Genomic DNA, 19,621 nt, shown 5'->3' with positions numbered 1-19,621 from the left:
AGTATATGCTCAACTACATCACCTTGTTTGTATTCAGTTCATGTAAAAGCATGTGACATAAAGTTGCATGCTGGAATCCCACTATTTTGTCTTTATATATTTTTATTTCTTTATTACAATAGAAAAAAATTCTATTTTGTCTTTATGAGCCAAATTTGTTATTATGGTAGGGATTTGGTAGCTTGACTAAAGTTTTGCTGATGGAAGCTGAGAGTAATAGCTCAGTGGTAGAGCACATGCTTAGCATGCACACGGTCCTGGGTTCAATCCCTGGTACTGCCATGAGAAAAAATAAAAATAAAGTTCTGCTGAGTCTTCATTTATTCTAATCTCCCTTCTTCTCTTTTATCTACTTTTCTTTTATCTACATTCCTTTCCACTATTTTGTTATCAACCAATTCATCTATACATATCCACAGCGATCTCCACACTGTGTTACTTTCTGAGAATGGCTGCATGTGGAAATTTATGAGTATCAAACGTGGATCCATTTTTACCACCCCTGGGCCAAGCCCTATCTCTAACTCCAGGTTGACTGGAGCCTCCTGACTAGCCTCCTCAGACTCTGCTACCTTTAGTCCCCCCACATTCATTATAATGGTCTGTCTGGGAAAGCCTGTAATTCAGGGGGACAAAGTGGAAACATCCCTGGATGCTGTCAGGAGGTTTGAGTTTGGGTTTCTGTTCCACCATTTTCTACTTATAAAGGGTTCTGAAAGATAAGCAGAAGTTAGCTAGATCTGTAATAGAAATAAGATCTTATCATGTGGAGGGGAAAACATGTGAAGTGTATGCCAATGTTCAGAGCCGAATTATTCACAATAAGGTGGGAACACAATAGGGTTCCCAAAGATGGAAGCAATGCAAATGTCTATCAGCAGATGAATGGATAAATGAAATGTGGAATAGCCATACAATGGAATATTACTCAGCCATGAAAAGGAATGGAATTCTGACGCATGCCACAGCGTGGTTGAACCTTGAAAATGTGCTAAGTGGAAGAAGTTAGATACAAAAGGAAAAATATTATATGATTCCATTTATGGAAAATACCTAGAACAGTTCAATTCATAGAGACATAAAGTAGATTAGACATTAGTGGAGGTTGGATGAAGGAGGAAGTGGGGACTTATTGCTTACTGGGTACATAGTTTCTGCTTAGGGTGATGAAAAATTGTAGAAATAGTGGTGATGGTTGTACACTATTGTGAATGTAATGAGTGCCACTAAGTTCTACACCTAAAAATAGTTCAAGTGGCAAAGTTTATGTTACATATTTTTTCCACAATAAAAGATAGCAGAAACCCAAACCCTAGGGGTTTAATAATAAAACTATAAATGTGACTCGAGATTCCTGGCATATGAAGAGACCCATAGAGCTAAGAAGGAGTAAAAACTCAGAGGAAAAACAAATATGAAGGCCTAGAAGCAAGCAAACAGCTCGTTTGGGGATGGCAACCTAGCTAACGGAGCAGGGCAGCAGATAAAGCTGATGAGAGACGTTTGATCAGGAAGAGCCTGTGTCCTGTGCAAGAGTGAACATGACCCCGGAAAAGGTTTTAAGCAGAAGGGAACATGTGTCTGATCAGCTTTGCCCGTGAAAAATGTCGCTCCAGCAAGGATTGGGGATATATTACACCAGAACAGAACTGAAAGCAGAGTGAACTGCTGGGCTGGGCAGTAGCCCAGAGGCACTGCTATTCTGCACCATGTGCAGGCCCTTGAGATCCAGTTTAAGTGACAGGAGACCTAGCCATTTCTCTTGGTTTTGTTACCTGCCTTCGCAGAAGCTTTCCCGGCTCTAATAGGAGCCCACGTGTGTCCTCAGCCTGATAGCAAGTCCCCAGAGGGGGAGAAAACCTAAGTGGGATTTAGCGCTGTGACAAGACATCTGTGTGAGTCCTGGAAGCTCTAGCCTAAATGTCTCTCTTCCTGGCAAGGTCATCTCAGGGAGAAAGCTCCAATAAGGGAAATGAAGGCGAAGTGTTTCCCTCCAGCCTGAGAACATTCTGATTCCTTCACTTGTGCCCTGAAGCTGCCTGACCTACTTCTCTTACCCAGACTGGCTGAGCCTTGAAAGAACGCACTTCTTCCTGCCACGTTTGCTCTCCCTGCCGGTTCCCCATCCCTACTGCCACATCTCACAGCCGCCCCACTGCCCGCTGCTGCGCGGCTGCAGGCTCTGCTCTAACCCCGCAAGGGCTGCCCTCTGTCGGCTCCTCCCTCTGTCAGCTCCTCACTGGGGTGCTCCCAGCCACGGCTCCCTGGCAGCCTCCCTGCTTGGAGACTGTGAAGCCACTTCCCGGGGCCCGGTGGTGTGTGATGAAGCTCCCACTCTGCTCGCAGTGACCTCACCCTGGTAGCCTGAAATTAGCCACAGTGGAGGTATTTACACCAGAGAAATGTGCAAACGCCACGAATCAGAGCACCATGTGAATGTGAGGACAGCTGTCTACAAACCAAGAGGTGGCCCGAACGTCCGTCCCTCACAGCCCTCAGAAGGAACCAATCCTGCCAACACCTAGACCCCAGGCTTTTCGCCTCCGGCACTCTGAGATAGTAAATTTCTATTGCTCACGCCCCCAAGTCCGTGGTAGTTTGCAGCTCTAGCAAACGAATACACTCCCCAATAAATTTACTTTTCTTTTGGGCCCCACTGGGATTTTGCAGATAAGCAAAACTGTCATGGTTCAGGAAAACCTCAGAATTTTTTTCCTTTTAGATAACTTTTTTTTTTATCATTTAGAATAGAGGGAAACTGAACTATTGCAATGCCATCCAAAATTAGAACTAGTTCTCACAAGTTAGAAATGTTGAAAAAGTTATTTAATAAAAATAAAAGAAACTTAAGACACATTAAACCCAAACCCTAAGCTATTTACATTGCTCCAAAGTTTCTTTTTACACTTGTCAATACATATATTTTCACACAGTTACAATCACTGGCCATGTGCTTTCTTGGGTTCTGTGGTTTTCATTTAACATTATTTGATAGAAGTATTTCTACGTAATGATAATGTTCATATTCTTATTTAAATACCTACATATTATTTTTGTGCCTTTTGTGTATTATTCGTTTGTTATTTTCTAAGTTTTCACTGTGAATATTTTTGTATACTTTATTTTTACTCCATTTGAACTATTTCCTTGAGGCATATACTCAGAAAAGTCCTGGATTACACAATTTCATAGTTCCAGTTACATATTGCTACCGATAGATGGAGCTCATCTATGGTTTCACAGAACTAAAAGCTAAGTGTGCAGGTTCTTCCATAATCTTGATGTCACTTAGTTTTATAATTTTAAAATTACTTTTCCTAGCTTAAAAAGCTTTGCCTAGACTTAAAGTTGCTTCGTTTTTTACTTATGTCACTGCCAGGGAGGTGGCCCCAGGCACTTTTAAAGCATCTGTTCATTTTTATGTTTGACTGAGATGTGAGCACTCTGCAGCCCGCACCAGCTCGCTGCGGTCCCGGTCCCGCAAGCGCGGGGCCTGCCCCCTCTCTCGGCGGGTTCCCGCAGGCGCGCCCCGCGAGCCGGGGCTCCTTTCGGAGCGCGCCCACCAGGGGTCATCGCAGGCTCAGCGGCCGGCTGCCGCTTCCCACAATGCACCGGGCGCTCGGGTCCGCACGTCGGGAGGCGTCCGAGCTACGGCTGCGGCGGCGGAGCCCCGAGGGTTTGCGGGCGTCCGAGGGGCGGGGCGTCTTGGGGGCGGGGCGTCCGAGGGGCGGGGCCAGAGGCGCAGCTCTGGCCGGGGACGTCTGCAGCCTGCGCCCCTCCTGCGGGCAGCAGCCCCGGCTCCGGTCGCGCCCTCCACGGCCTCGGAGACCTGTCCACCTGGCGCTGTAGCAAGGTAGGGGGGCTCTTCCGCACCACCCCTTTTCGGGGTGTATGTGTGTGTGAAGTCTTTTCTTACTTGTGCCGGAGAAGTCTTAACGTTGCTAAAATTTAGAGATGGGGCAACCAGGTTTGTTCGGAGGGGGTCTATTTTAAAACTCTTTTGTTTCCATCCCACTTTCGCCGTCCCCCCAGACTCTGCTGGGCTTTGGAAAGCCTGAACTGGGGAGTCCGTGCCGCTCTTGGTTCACCCTTCATGCCTTGGGGAGGGATGCAAACTCCGGGGTGGGGTTAGAATGTGTGGGAACTTGTATGGGCGTGGGCTGGCTTTCTTCAGTTGCGCGCCTGTGTGAGAACTGAGAAATTACATGACCGTAGTGTCTAATTCTCGGTGTGGGCGGGGGTCCTGAGCCCCCGCTGTTTCAGGTACTTAGTGAGTGGCGCCTGTCCCGGGCCCGCCTCCGCCGCCCTATCAGGAGGTGGCTGTCCTGTGGTGTGCCCTCAAGTTCTACACCCCACCCCCCACTCCTCTCCCTGCCGCCACACCGCAGAGCGCCTCAGCACAGCTGACCCTCGTTTAGGGAGCTAGTTTAGTTTGAGCTTTTCAAAAAATAAAGTTTGGCAGATAGAAAGCACTGGAATATGGGGCACCTGGGATGGCTTAAGCTTGTTGGGGTCTGTCCTTCTCAGCCTATTTCTGGGTCACACCGCGTGGCTCCATCCAGCCCCTCTCACTTACTGTAACCCCATGGACTCCCCTTGGTAATAATGCTAATCTGAAATACCCCAGTCTGAAACCTGCAATTCTAGGGTGACGCCACCTCTGCCCAGTTTTAAAGGCTCAGGAAAGCACTTTAGTCCTCTGATCCCTATTTCCAGTAAAATAAATTATGTTTTTAAAGATTTATTTTTGTTTAAAACCCTCACCCTGTATTATTCCCATAAATATCAATTGATTGATTGTACTTGTGAAATCCAAGCAGTTTCATTTGTTGGTGATAAAGGTGATAACTAGGAAAAACCAGCTAAAAGATATACTCTTCAGGTTACCATGATGCTAATTAACAAATTAGCTGATAGTGAAGGCAGAAGATAGGAAGTCAGACAAGCTTGGTTCTAAAGCACTTCTGTCTCTGAGAAGTTCAGACAGTTAAAATCATCTTTATCTTCCCTTACAAATGTAAAATGCTGTGAATGAGCACACATTCCTTTTTTGCTAGACACACCTCTTGATTTTTTGATAATCAAAAATAAGAAAATTCTTTCAAAGTGTTATCACCTCACCCATGCCCAAGGAAAGAAGTCTAGGAGTTGTTAGGAATCTATATCTTTGTAAGGCAGAAATTCTTAAATGATCCTTAACCCTGTCTCTGGGTACTTTCCTCCAGAAGTGTTTCTCCATCATATATGAAATTGTGAATTTCTCATTATGTATATTATTTTCTATTTGGAAAAAATTTGTATTTTCCAAATCTGACATTAATGTTCACTTAAAAGCATTGTGTGTTTATAAGATGATACAGATCTTAAAAAGATTAAAAGCAAGAAAAAAATTGTTTCAGCTAGGGTATATCAGTGATTCCCACTGTGAGGTCCTTGGTTACTGGCAATAAACTGAAAAGATAAAATCAAAATCTAGAAAGTCATTAATCACCAACACCCATGAAAACTAGAGGGCATCGTTTAAAGCTTAAAAGGAGCTGTTTAAGGACATGTTAAAGATAACTTTGCACAGTAGACTGCAGTCTTGCACTTACTAAGTTTCATCAGGATGACCCATGTATGGGTCAGGCTATTTCTCAGATACTGAGGAAGTAAAGCATCTCTCAGGAGAACCGTGAAGACTCAAGGAGCTCAATTTAAAAACAGCCCACTTATTTTGGAGGGAGAAAGTTACCTTGAGAATATTTACCCTTTGACTTCCATCCTTTGTGGTGCCAATTAAATAGAAAAAACTCTTCATTATGTAATGATTCTAATTATTCTAATAATAGAGTCATGTAATATGAGACTATAGAAGCAGTTATTCTGATTAACTCAAGAGTTACTCATGTGTGAACTATTCCAACTTTCTAATAATAAAAATACCACACATATCTGTACATTTGTTCAGTAGACATCCTAGCACTGTATTAAGACTGGAATGCAGAGATGAATCCTCTAACCCTTGATTTTAAGAAGCTGAGCTAGTTGAGGAAATCAGCCCACAGATAGTTAAAATGAAGTGTGTGCTTGGGATGGTGATGGATTTCGGCTCCCGCTGCTGTGGGCTGCTAGTATAGTCTGGTGGCGTCAGCAAAGGCCTCCTGGAAACGTCGGAAGTTCGTGATTCAAGGATGTCTTTAAAAAAAAAAAAAGGATGTCTTTTATATATACATATTTTTTTAATTTTTATTTTTAATGAAGTATAGTTGACTTACAGTATATTCATTTCTGGTGTACAGCATAGTGATTCAGTTTTATATATATATATACACATTCTTTTTCATTTTAGGTTATTATAAGGCTGTTGAATATAGTTCCTTGTGCTATGCAGTAGGACCTTGTTGTTTATCTATTTTATACATAGTAGTTTGTATCTGCTAATCCCAAACTCCTAATTTATCCTTCCCCCACCTTCCTCCTTTGGTAACCATAAGTTTGTTTTCTGTGTCTGTGAGTCTGTTTCTGTTTTGTAAATAAGTTCATTTGCATCATTTTTTTTTTTAGATTCCACTTAGAAGTGATATCATATGGTATTTTTCTTTCTCTTTCTTCACTCAGAATGATGATCTTTAGCACCATCTATGTTGCTGCAAATGGCATTATTTCATTCTTTTTTATGGCTGAGTAGTATTTCACTGTGTGTGTACATGTATGTGTACACAGATGATGTCTTGTAGCCAGGACTGGTGGAAGAGTGCTCTGGGTGGAGAGGACAAGCATTAACAAAGTCCTGGAGGGGACAAGCGTTAACAAAGTCATGGAGGGAAAGTGGCAAGATCTGAGAAATAGACTGAAGAGAGGAAGGCCTGGCAATTGTCAGGGGAGCCGCTGTGGACCTTCACAGAAGGTGACAGGGTCATATCCGTTTTAGGTAGTTCACTCTGAAGCCGGAGTAAGGGGTAGACTTGAGAGACCAGGAGGCAGGAAGAACTGTCAGGAGGCTGTGGCGGTGATTAGGGAAGAAATGATGTAAGCATGGCAGCTGTAGAACGCATTATCATTTTCAGCTTTCTCACCCATTATTTTGTTTGGTTTTCATAGCCACCCTTTGCAGTCCGTAGGGTAAGATTCACACCTTCATTTTGTAAGTGCTTATCCCAGGGCTTTGTGTACCTCATCCCTGACCCTTATAAAAACCCCAAAGTGAGTATCATTGACCCACTTTACAGAAGTTGACGCTGAGGCAGCGTCAGGCTAAGACTCAGGGCCAGTGTCTAAAGCAGGACTTATTCTCAACAGCAAGTGGGTCCTGCTCCTCTAGAGAATGAGGCAAGACAGGCCTTCTGGGCAAGTCCTCATCCTGGAAGCATCTCTCCGGAGCCAGCATGGCCATACGGCGGCAGTGCCCAGCTCCCTAAGCGGCTCTGTCTCTGCATTTGAAAGTCCCATTGAACAGAACAGTGTGGTGGTTCCTCAAACTAGTAAACATGGAATTACTGTGTGATCCATCAGTTCCACCTCTGGGTGTATGCCCAGCCAAGTCGACGCAGGGACTCAGACAGACGCTTGTACACTTGTCCAGAGCAGCACTACTCACCAGAGTCGAAAGGTGGAGACAACTCACGTGTCCACTGACAGAAGAATGGATAAACAAAATGTGATACGTACGGACAACGAGATATTATTCAGTTTTAAAAAGGAAAAACATTCTGACGTGGATAAGCTTTTTTTTTTTTTAACATTTTTTTATTGAGTTATAGTCATTTTACAATGTGTCAAATTCCAGCGTAGAGCACAATTTTTCAGTTATAACTGAACATATATATATTCATTGTCACTTTTTTTTTTGCTGTGAGTTACCATAAGATCTTGTATATATTTCCCTGTGCTATACAGTATAATGTTGTTTATCTATTCTACATTTTGAAATCCCAGTCTGTCCCTTCCCACCCCCCGTGGATGAGCTTTGAGGATGTTGTGTAATGTAATAAGCCGGTCATAAAAGGGGCAAATACTGTATAGCTCCACTTAGAGCTATACGATTCTTAGAGACAAAGTAGGATTGCGGGAGTGGGGTGTTGCCAGGGTTGGGTGGAGAGGGGAATGGGAAGTTGCTGTGTAATAGGTAGAGAGTTCTGTTTGGAAAGATGAGAAGAGTTCTGAGGTGGGTGGTGGTGATGGTTGCAGAGCAACGTGAATGTACTTAACACCATCTGAACTGTACATTTTTAAATGGCCACAGTGGTCAACTTTATGTTATGCGTATTTTGCCATTAAAAAAAGTCCCATTGAGCAAGTGATTTGCCCAGGGTCACTGAACAGGTTCAGGCAAAGGGAGAATTCAGAGCAAAAATGTGGCCTCTGCTAGTTGCACCCGGTACAGGCAAGGAAGCTCTTTGGGCTGACAGACATGTGCTCTGGCTTTCTTTTTAAGCACAAAGAGAAACCAGAATTTCCATTGTTCTCAGCTGTGGTGCAGCAGATTCAAAGAACCACAATCACTGAAGAAGTTTGGGTGCTTAGAATTTGGTCTGGTTGTTGGCTCTGTCTAGGTGACAAAGTGGGAGAGTGGTAATAAGTTTGAGTTCGTTCGTTCATTCATTCATTCTAAAATATTTGAGGGCCTGCATTGTGCCAAATATCCTCTCCAGTTTCCAACTTTTCTGTCTAGTAACATCCGTCTGCCAGCTTTATTCTAGCTGCTCTGCCGGTTTCCCTTGGACATAAACTAAGTTACATAAACCTTCACGATTCCTGGAAAGGTCAACAGGGGAACAGGGAAAGTTGGAGGGGAGGTGATATGAGGTGAAGTGGGAGGTGCCAAATGCCCAGGGGAGTTGCGATTCCAAGGAAGAAGCCATCCAGCGCTCAAGGAGTCTCATCAGGAGGTGTGTCCAGGGGTTGCAGGTGCAGACAGATTGGAGTCCAGCTCATGGAACTCGCTCCTGGCACAGCCCAAGTGTGCGCACTGCCTGGAGCTCCTAACACCTGCATGGGGGAATCAGGGTGATACCCACAGCGGAAACCCCGAGAGAGAGAAAAGAGTGGTAGATGGAGACAAGCAGAGGTACAAAGAGAGAGAGCGATGTGGAAAATTCAGTGCAATCTGGAAAAAGCCTGACTTTCATCAAATGACACCCTCGTCTTGTGCCTCTAAGGATAAATAAAGCCTGGTTGGCTCTTCACAAGTATGTGCATAAGTGTGGGTTAAAAAATGCACAGTATGTAGACCTGCCTGCTTCCAGGAGATCTGAGGCATAGGATGCAAGGGAAAGCAAGCTTTAAAAATACGGCACTGAAATAGTTTAGTAAAGCAGGGTTTGAAACGATGTAAGGCGGAAAGGCACACTGGGAGAGGCACGGTGCCGGGTGTATAGACACTCAATCTATTCTAGCGGTTTTTCAAGACATAAAACATAAAAATGGTCATGGGATTGAGGCGGGAGGAAATCCTCCTGGGCACCTGAGATGAGACCTTTTGGCATGGAATTTGGTTTTACGTTTCTTGGAAGCTGTGATATAAAAGGAAATAGGTTGGGTTGCATCGTTTTCTTATTCTGGCAAGACCAAGTACACAGATTCAACTCTAGAGGAGACAGTTCTTTTCTTGGAATTAAACTCTGGGGAGGATTTACCCCATGGGCTGCTTTGAATACAGTGTTGAAGCTGCGGACAGTATCTTTGATAACATTTTACGGACAGCTCTGAAGATGTCATGCAGATAAATGGATGTGATGCAACAACACCCTTCTTGTCTTCGGTGGGAACTATCTGGAGTCGTCACTGGATGTGGACGGTATTTTTCTGTTAGAATGCTGTAGCGGTAGGTTTCTGAGAGGGTCGCTCTCGGGAAGTTACCTGAGGGTGAGTCATCAGAAGAACCTGGAGAAGTGGGCTGAATTGGACACTCAGTCGGGAAAGGGTCTCGTTGTCCTTTGAGCTTGGTCATTTTTACTGTTCTCGTGGAGCAGAGGATCCGTTGGCAGGAAACCAGAGCTCAGTGGTCCAACAGGCGTTTAAGCTTTGAAGCAAGAACGGAATGAGTCTGGTGCTAATCTTGACACAAGATGTCAGGCTCCAGGGACAGTAATGCCTGTGCTGATTCACAGCCAAGGCTGTGGTTTTACTTCAGCTAAACTAAACGGGAGGTTGTGATGTGTTGAAAAGGGCCTGGTCTTTGAAGTCAGATAAATCTGGTTCAAACCGAGCTCTGCTACTTACTAGCTATGTGATTTCACAAATTATTTAATCTTTCTGATCTTTGATGGGATAGTAATAGCTACCTTGTCTGTGTCATTTTACAGTGTAAAAGCATTAATAATAGAGGCTAACCATTCTTGTCAGTTATTGTTTTTTACTCAAGATATCGGACATTATGTTTATTCCAACTTAAATCGCTAATATCATTCAGATTTTTCCAATTTATTAAAACCATGCTGCCACTTCCCCAGACTTTGACAGAGGCGGCAGCTGACAGCTACCTTGCTTACCGCAGATCAGGCATGAAGCCAAGTGCTCCACAGGCATTATTTCATTTGTTCTTCAAAGCAGCTCTCGGTGGTGCATACCACGTGGCACCTAGTAAGTGCTCAACAAATGTTATGTATTAGTATTACGGGTATCAGTTGTAAGAATATAGTGATTATGTAAAAGAGAAGAGGCCATCTTTGCCCTGGGAATTAGTGCCTGGAAAGAGTTTGTCAAACTATAATCCACAGGGCCAATCTGGCCCATCATCTGGTTTTGTACAGTCAGTGAGCTAAGAGTGGTGTTCACGTCCTTAAATGGTTGAAAGAAAATCCAAATAAGAATATGCTATATTAGGGAGGAGGGTATAGCTTAGTGGTAGACACGTGCTTAGTGTGCACGAGGTCCTGGGTTCAATCCCCAGTACCTCCATTAAAACAAATAAATGAATCCCCCCAAAATTAAAAAAAAAAGAATATTTTACAATAAATTAAAATGATGTAACAGTCAAATCTCGTAAGTCAGAGAAAGATAAAAACTGTATGATATTGCTTCTATGTGGAATCTAAAAAATACAACAAACTAGTGAATATCATAAAAGAAATGGACTCACAGATACAGAGGACAAACTGGTGGTTACCAGTAGTGGAGGGTAGCAATTTAAGGATGGGAGAGTGGAAGGCACAAACTATTGGGTGTAAGACAAGCTCAAAGATGTATGTACAACACGGGGAATAGAGCCAACATTCTGTAATAACTCTAAATGGAAAGTAACCTTAAAAAATTATATTAAACAAGTTAAACAAAAACCATTTCACATTCAACAACCTCTTACTAAAGGAGTGTCTGGGTGATGTTCTTCAGGAAAAAAAAAAGAATTCCAGAAGGAAGATTAAAGAAGCAGAAAGAATACCAAATAAAGAGCAGTGTGGACTTGTGGGTAAAACTAAGCAGGTATTGACTATAAAACATATTGACAATATAATTCAATTTGTGGTATTAAAAAAAGTAAACATAAAATTTAATATTGAACAACAATGAAAAAGCCCAATTTCAATGTACGTAAATAAAGTTTTATTTTGTTTACACATTGTCTGTGGCTGCTCTCCTGACGCAGTGGCAGAGTTGAGTAGTTATGACAAATACATACAGGCCCCCAAAGCCTAAAATATGTACTCCAATATGATCCTTTGTAGAAAGCGCTTGCTGACTCCTGGTCCAGAACAAGACCTCCAGGGGAAGCTACAGAGGAGGAACTCAGCCAACCTCAGTGCAAGCCAGACTGTCCAGGGGTGACTATTAAGAAGTGGGGTGTAAAGGAGCAAAAAAAAAAAAATCCCACTGGCCTCATGTCTGGGCCGGTGGACAAAGGAAGGGTAGGCTGTCCCAGTGCCAACGTGGACGACTTGAGGAGAGAAAGAGGGCTTGGGCTGAACTGTCTTTGTACAAGTTCTGATCTGGGGCTAGCACTTAGTGAAGCAGCTAGAAATCTGGGATCTGTGAGCTGTTCATCTCAATGTTTTTTTAATGTTTGCTTTTTGCCTTGTTTGCTTTTCCCTTTGTGCTTTAGCAAAAAGTCTCTTTCAACAATTTTAATCTTAGCTAAGCCGAGGGAAAAACATGATTGATTCACACCTGGGCCAGGAGGAAGTTCAAACTGCTTAACTGCTCTTAAGCCAGGCAGTGTCTGGTCTGGTCCGTCCTCACCTGTCTAGACCCATCTCCGAACTCTCCCGACAGCCTGTGCTCTGCCCGTGCTGTGCAACCTACAACCCCCGGAAGTAAGCCTGTTCCCTCATCTCATGCTTTTTTATACTCTTCTTTTCCCTCTGCCTCCCACTCTTCTGTACGTTCCCTGCCCGGAGAAATCCCCATCCTTCAAGGCTCTGCTGAAATGTCACCTCCTCCGGGAGGCCTTCCTGACTCTGCCCATCCTGGAAGAGATGATCACGTCCGCCTTTTCACCCGTTCTGCCTCCTATCACAGCACCTGTCACTGTATTGGCATCATTTACCAAATCCATGAATCCTTCGAGGTTAGGGATGATGCTAGTCTTAGCACATCTCCCTGCTCCTGGCACGTGGTAACCTAGATATGTGAGGGCTGAGAAAGAGAACCAGAGTACTCTGAAGGGCCAGGAGCAATGAACTTTCCAGCTCAAGAACCTGGAAATGATAAGTAAGAAATGGGGCAGATAAATGAAAACCCAGGCAAAGAAGACCTATGATAGCAAAGTTCTTGTCTGCGTTTTTTTGTTTTGTTTTTGCTTTATGAAGAATATTGAATAATTCAGAGGAAATACTTTCCAGAGACAAAGGATGCTATTCAGAGTGTTTGCATCATACCTCTCTGAAGATGGATCTCTGTAATGAGCCTACATCGATATTCAGAGATGTTTCAGGAGGGGCTGAGACAATATGGTCCAAAACCTTTGTTGAAGATGAAACTAAATATAAGGATAGAAGCTGAAAATATAGTTGGCTGATGTGGCCAGTAGAGGACGTCTTCAAATACAGTTATCTCTCATTCACTCTCATCACTCTCAACAGAAACTTCAGAGTCATGACACTGGAAAGGACCTTATCTAGTGGCCTCTTGGTATTTGTTGAATGGAAGGGTTGTGTCTGCTCATAAGAGCCTTGTTCTGGTACCTTTGATCTCTTAGTTGAGTGGCCACTGAGATCTCAAGACCTTTATTTTACAAGCACAGTTTGAGTTTTATTTTGCGTTCAAAACTCAGGTTCATGACCATGTATATTCTAGCCTGCTGAATCTCATTGGCCACTTTGGCCTCTGTCACACCATTTCGTGAGCTCTTCCTGTGGGTTATCTCCATCAGGTTGGTGGTTTACTATGCAGAAAAGCCGAGCGACCTATCAGCAAACTTAAAATCTCCTCTTTCAGTCAGTAATGAAAAATATACCTATACACACTAATTTTTTTTTTAATTTATAAAGGAGACAATTTATAAATTGGTTCTCTCACCATAATCAAACATTTACTTTCAGATTCTATCCTTTACCACATTTTGGTGAAACTATGGGATGGTCTCTGTCATCCAATGGGCCCTCATAGCTTCTGGTCAATTCTTCTGTAGTCTCCTAGTCTCTCTCCTATTCTCCACAGCAACATTTGAGGTGGTCTCCATTCTCCTTAAACCTCCCACCCCCCAGATTCTCCTCACTCTCAGCAGAGGACACTGCCTGCTACTTTATGGGAAAGACAGAGGCTGTCAGACAGTCAAGCCATATGTGGAATCTAAAAAGAAGACAAATGAACTTATTTACAAACCAGAAACAGACTCACAGACATAGAAAACAAACTTACGGTTACCAGCGGGGGAAGGGGTAGGAAGGGATAAATTGGGAGTTAGAGATCTGCAGATACTAACTACTATATATAAAATAGATAAACAGCAAGTTTCTACTGTATAGCACAGGGAACTATATACAGTAACTTGTAACCTATAATGAAAAAGAATATGAAAACGAATATACATACGTATATGTAAGACTGAACTATTATGCTGTACACCAGAAATTGACACATTGTAAACTGACTATACTTCAATAAATATATATATATATATTACTTACAAGCCACCCGCCTGCCCCCCACCAAGAAAAAGAGAAACCAACTATGGCAAAAACAAACAAACAGCCTTTGTTTTTCCTTTGTGTTGGTGCCATTCTCAGGAAGCCTCTTTCTAAATGATGGCAAAATGCCTGCCAGCAACTTTAGGCTTATATCCAACTCTTACCAAACACAATGGAAAATTTTCTACCCAATTTCATAAGCTGGAAGTCTAGGAATCATTTTTGACTCCTGTTCCCCGACATCTTAATCACCAAGTCCTGTCCCGTCTTCTAAATCTCTCTGCATTCCTGTTGCCACTGTTGTAGTTCAGGTCATCAGCTTTTGTCTGATTCCTGCAGCAGCCTCCCAGTGAGTTTCCGCTTCTGGTCTCGCTGCCCTCCAACCTATTATCACGTCCCAGTCAGCGTCATCTTTTGAGAATGTTCATCTGATTCTGTCACTTGCCTGCAGAAGGCTGTGATGACCCTGCAGTGGTAGGAAGCTGAAGACAGAGCTCCTTGTTATGCTCTGTAAGCCCTTGCATGATACAGCCCTGCCTGCTTCTCCTCTCACTTTTCACGTGTTGTTCAAGGCAATTCAGCCACAGACTCCAGACTAGCCAACGCCCTCCCAGCTCTGCCCTTTTCATACAGTGCTCCCTCCCCCTGGGCTATTTCCCTCCCTAATGAACCTCTTTTTGTCTCACATTAGATATAACTGCAGATTTGACAAAATCCCTCCATACTGCGTTACTATACACTCTTCCTGCAAGAACATTCTACTTTTTCTGTCTTAGCAGTGATCATACTTTATGATCATTGCTTGTTAAATCATCTGTGTCCCTCAGCAGACCACAAGGTCCATGAAGGCAGATCTTTCCCTTGTTTTGTGAAATATTCCCAGCGTCACAGAGTAGATGCTCAATAAATACTGGTTAAATTGTAAAATAAAGTGAGATGTAATTGTACTAGGTGACTTTAGAATCTAGATTGATTCAGTAAGCTGCTGGAAAATCTATAGTCTACTGCTTTTCTTTTTTATATGCTTGTTGGTCCTCTTTAAAAAATAATTCACTTCATTTGACAGGTTAGGAGTCGGCAGCTCAGAGGGACCCAGTAACTTGCACAAACCACAGGGTGCTATTTATAGCAGCCTGATTGGACTAGAACTTGGAGCTCAGGTCTCTCAGTGCAGGGCGGTCTCCTCTCACCATGACACCAGCACTTTTAGCAGACTAATGCAGTATGGTTTTTATATTAATTCAAAGGAGCCTTATTGCTTCACATGTTTTACTTCTTAAGATGTACTTGCCGACCCTGTACATCTCAGCCGATTCTGACAGTTTTTCAGGATGAAAAACTCCCTGGTCCATAGATGCTTAAGTCTTGTCCAGAGTCCGTCCTCACAGGTAGGGCTGGCTCACGAAGAACCAGAAGTTACACATTGGATTCCCTTGTGCCGCTGTTTCTCCTCAGAAGGGTAATTCCTGAGTAGATGACATCTGGATTTGATCTCAGGAACACTCATGTTGTGTAAAAGAAGTAACAGACTTCTGTTTAACTCTTTGTATGAACTACCCTACTCCAACTGCGAGGCTGACTGACTGATATCCAGTATGAAATAGGAGCTTGAGCAGAGAATTGCTTCTATAAAAACAAGTTGAAGTTTGGAAAAGACTGAGTAAGAGCAACTTCCTAGAAAGAATTGTAATAGAACGGGGATGAGTGAGAAAACATATTGGAGAAAAATTTTAGTTAATTAAAAATAAGTTTTAAACATTTTAATTTATTAAAAAAATTTTTTTTAAATCAAGGAAACCATAATTGGTACCTGATGACCAAAGCATTATGAATCTTCAATTAATTGACCTATTCTGTACATGAATGTCTTCAAGTGTTCATTTAAAAGAAAATATTCAGTGTGTCTTTTTATTATGGTTTCTGCTTTAAGTGATTATTTCAATTAACCGAATTACCTACCCTTCTGCCCTTTGTAGGTAGACGTGTTATATGTAGCTCGAACTTTCATGTGGTTACAATTTCGCTTTTGAACTGAAGTTTAAGCTTTTCAAGGGCTAGGACTGGACCTATGTATTTCATTTCCTGTAAATCTTACCACAGGGCCGAGTGCAATTCTCTACATCTGCCTCTGATGATGGAAGTTTATTTCTCTAGCTATTAGCGGGCCAACTCGTCTTTCTCACTCTGGGTCAGCATTATTAGTTTGTTTCCATCTCTACTCCTTCCTTCTTCCTAACTCACGGACATCGTTCCTCCTGAAAAGGAGAGAAAGGGAATGTATAAGGAGATGGTCAATCTCGTGTGGGTCTTAACAAGCATTTGTCATAGTTCTTGATACTAAAAAGGAAGTGAAAGACAAGTTTCAAATATATTTAAAACAGATGTTTGTGCTTAAATTTGAAAATTCCAAATGCCACCCTTTGACCCAGAAAGTCTGCTTCTGGGAACCTATTCTATGGAAATAATTAAATGCAGGCAAAAAGATTTAGCTCTGCCATGGTCATCTCAGCCTTGTTTATAATGGGGAAGAATTAGGAACAACTTCAGTGTTCAACCTTCAGTTTTCAAAGACTTGACATATAAATATAATGGAGTTCCATTATTATGTGTTTACTGAAAAAGTAAAGATAGGTACAGTTTGTTAATTGGAAAGCGACCTATAAAATGTGTATAGTTTCTCATTTTTGTAAGACATGCAAAAATGATGAGGAAGAGAGACATAAAGATTATATGATGGTAATGAAATTAATTTTTTTCTCATCTGTGTTTTAAACTTTACTACAATAAACTTCTATAAAGTTATTTTTAAATTAAAAGCTAGTTCAAACAAAATATTTCCATTTTTAAAATTTTTAAATTGAAGTATAGTTGGTTTACAGTGTTGTGTTAATTTCTAGTGTACGGCATAATGTTTCAGTTATACATATATATTTATTTTCATAGTCTTTTTCACCATAACATCCTCTGTGTTCTGAGAACAGCTGCTTTTCTGCTTCAAGGAGATTCATCATGTGACTCAGCATAAATTCATCACATGACTCAGCAGGAGCTGCCCTGTTCTTACCGCCGGTTGGCCCATGGTGGACACCAGACCTTCACTGGCCAGAGACTCTTCTCAAGGTTTTTAAACTTACAACCAGAAAAAGCTTGAGGAATTCCTTGCCAGTGGTGGTTCTTGACCTCTCAGTGGTCACTTTTCCTGCCATGTGGGGAAGACAGTGAAATTGGCTTGCAGTGAGAAGCATGAAGGAGAAATGGGTGGAGTCTTGGGGGTGTCTGTGTCCTTGGGTCTTGATTTCAGGAAAGTTTACTATACCTCTGGCTTTTCCTAGATACGATTGTCTGATCGTTCCTTGAATTCTGTCCTCTGGCCTTCCCTTTCTGTCGTTCGGGTTTCTATCATTTACAGTCGAGAGAGTCCTGCCTAATAAAGGAGGAAGAGTTGTGCGCTGTTCCCAAGTTTGGGACTCAGGTTTTAGGATAGATTCCTCGTAAATATTGAGGTCTACTGTATTTTTTCCTAAACATTGAGGGATCCGTTTTCGCATCTAACTTTACTGACTTTCCTTTACATAAAACTATTAAGTGGTGAGAAGCTTAGCCTAAAACTACTCAAGTAATTTGAATGTTACCTTACTTTTCTCACTATTACTAAGGAGCTGAGAAAAAAATGGCCATGTTTCAAAATGTATTTAAGTTTCTGAGATGAATAGGGCTGTCATCTGCATCTGGGTTTAGAGAGTTGGGGGAGGAATGTGGTTTGATGGGCTAGATATCGAGTTTCAAACCCAGGGAGGGGAAGACTGGGAAGGTGCTGGCTCTGGGCTGGAGAGCCTACAACCAGTGCAGGCGTCCCTTTGATGGCTGGAACCGTGGACAGTTCCACGCTGCCTGGCCTGCCTAGGGAGGTCACACTGGCCTGTAGTCAGGTGACATCTTCAGCATTATAGGAAATTAAAAAAAATTACACTCTTCTGATTTTTATTGTTTTACAGCTGTAAAAGTCTGCTCCTGCCCATTTGAAATTCTTTTATCTTCCAGAGTTTTGGGACAAGATAAGAATAGTGGTTTAGTTTGGTTTTTAATATACACATCTTTTGCATTGTATGCAGTAGTTTTTGTCTTTTAAGAGTCATCTCTACTCATTTAAAAAAAAAATTGGAAAGCACATCAAAGCATAAAGACCAGGGGGAAAAAAATCACCCATGATTATACAACTTGAAGCCGGCAGCATTCACATTTGGGCAGATTTCTCCATGGTATCTTGGGGGAGTATTTTCCAAGCTTGACTTGGCAGCCAACCAGGATCTGTCCCAGACTCTATGACCTCCTGCGCTTCACTCCTCCCTTAAAAGTTTACTTAATCGACCCTGCCCGCCCCCTTCTGCCCTCCTTTAGTAGAAATTAAAGCCAGCTGCTGGAGGATTTGGTAACCGCTGAGGATGGCTGGTGAAGAGCGCTCTGGCCGCGGGGGGAGGCAAGGCGGCGGTGGGGGGAGCTCTGAGCTGCGGTGAAGAAGAGGCACCTGGCAGGAAGGCACCCCAGCTGGGCGGCGGCTCAGAAGCCTGGGGACATGGTGGCACAGACAGAAAGGCCCAGGGCTGCCAGTGCAGAAGCGCTGTGCTCCCCGAGTCAGTTCCCTGCTGTTCGCAGAGCTGCCCAAAGCTTGAGTCCAAGCTCCACCCAGAGCAAGGACTCCTGCAGAAACTGGCGTCCTCCTCACTTGGCCTTGCCTCTTTGGGGGCTGTCTTTTCCTTATACTCTTCGTAATTGTTCTGAACCACTTTCGTGTGGTTCAGAATGTATCTGTGCATTTTATATGGCGAAAGTCTTCCTCCTGCCCTGACACCCCCCAGACTCTTCTTACCCTCCCACAGCTCACTGCAGGTAATCGACTTTTAGCTTTTTGTTCTGTTTTTGTTTTTTGCGTGTTCATCCAGAGTTTACTCGCGAATGTTAAAGCAAATACAAATACATTCTGTATTCTCATTTTTCTCCCTCTTGTAAACAAAAGGATGCGTTGTTTGCACAGTTTCTGCACTTTGCTGGGCTTTTCCCCCCTACTTAATATATCTGGGAGACTTTAAAAAAATATCTGTGCTTTGAAAGCTCCCTTGTGTGTTTTTATACTTTTCAAAATCTTCCATTGTGTATATGTAGCATAATTTATTTAACCAGTCCTTTGCGACCTTTTGTTATTTTAAATAATGCTGCAATGAGTAACTTGTGTGTGCGTTACTTCTTACGTGTGGCCGAAGGGTAAAATTCCCAGATCTTAAATTACTGGGTCAAAGGAGATAAATTCAGTTGTAATTTTGATCTCTATGCCCAAATTTCCTCCCACAGGGGCTCGTACCAATTTATATTTCCGCTGGGAAAGTGTGAGAGTACTGTTTCTCTTGAGGTATTCTTACGTACTGCCCCCGTGTTCCTCTGGATTGTTCTGCAGTTGTTTTAATTTTGATGTTGTCCTCCCAATCAGGTGGCAAGTTTATTGAGAGCAAGGGTCAAACATTTTATTGCTTTTGAATTATCTGCATTTAGGAACAGCATGATATGGGGCCTTTGGAGCACAC

At 42.7% G+C, this 19,621-nt stretch overlaps 1 protein-coding gene across 2 annotated transcripts in view; it reads left to right on the top strand.

Annotated features, from left to right (window-relative positions):
* Positions 1–3,714: 3,714 nt before the first annotated feature.
* EXTL3 (exostosin like glycosyltransferase 3) overlaps positions 3,715–19,621 on the top strand; it is an 88,214-nt gene continuing 72,307 nt past the window's right edge. The window contains exon 1 of one of the 2 annotated variants that reach the window (XM_010967816.3): positions 3,715–3,853. The gene's annotated coding sequence lies outside the window, so the exon portion shown is untranslated. Of the gene's footprint in view, positions 3,854–18,613; positions 18,933–19,621 lie in introns of those variants that run through there. The other variant, XM_074355611.1, reaches the window with a different exon arrangement.

The sequence above is a fragment of the Camelus bactrianus genome, chromosome 31 (genome assembly GCF_048773025.1).
Source record: "Camelus bactrianus isolate YW-2024 breed Bactrian camel chromosome 31, ASM4877302v1, whole genome shotgun sequence".
NCBI classification, from domain to species: Eukaryota; Metazoa; Chordata; class Mammalia; order Artiodactyla; family Camelidae; genus Camelus; species Camelus bactrianus.
This window is presented reverse-complemented; position numbering and strand designations above follow the sequence as displayed.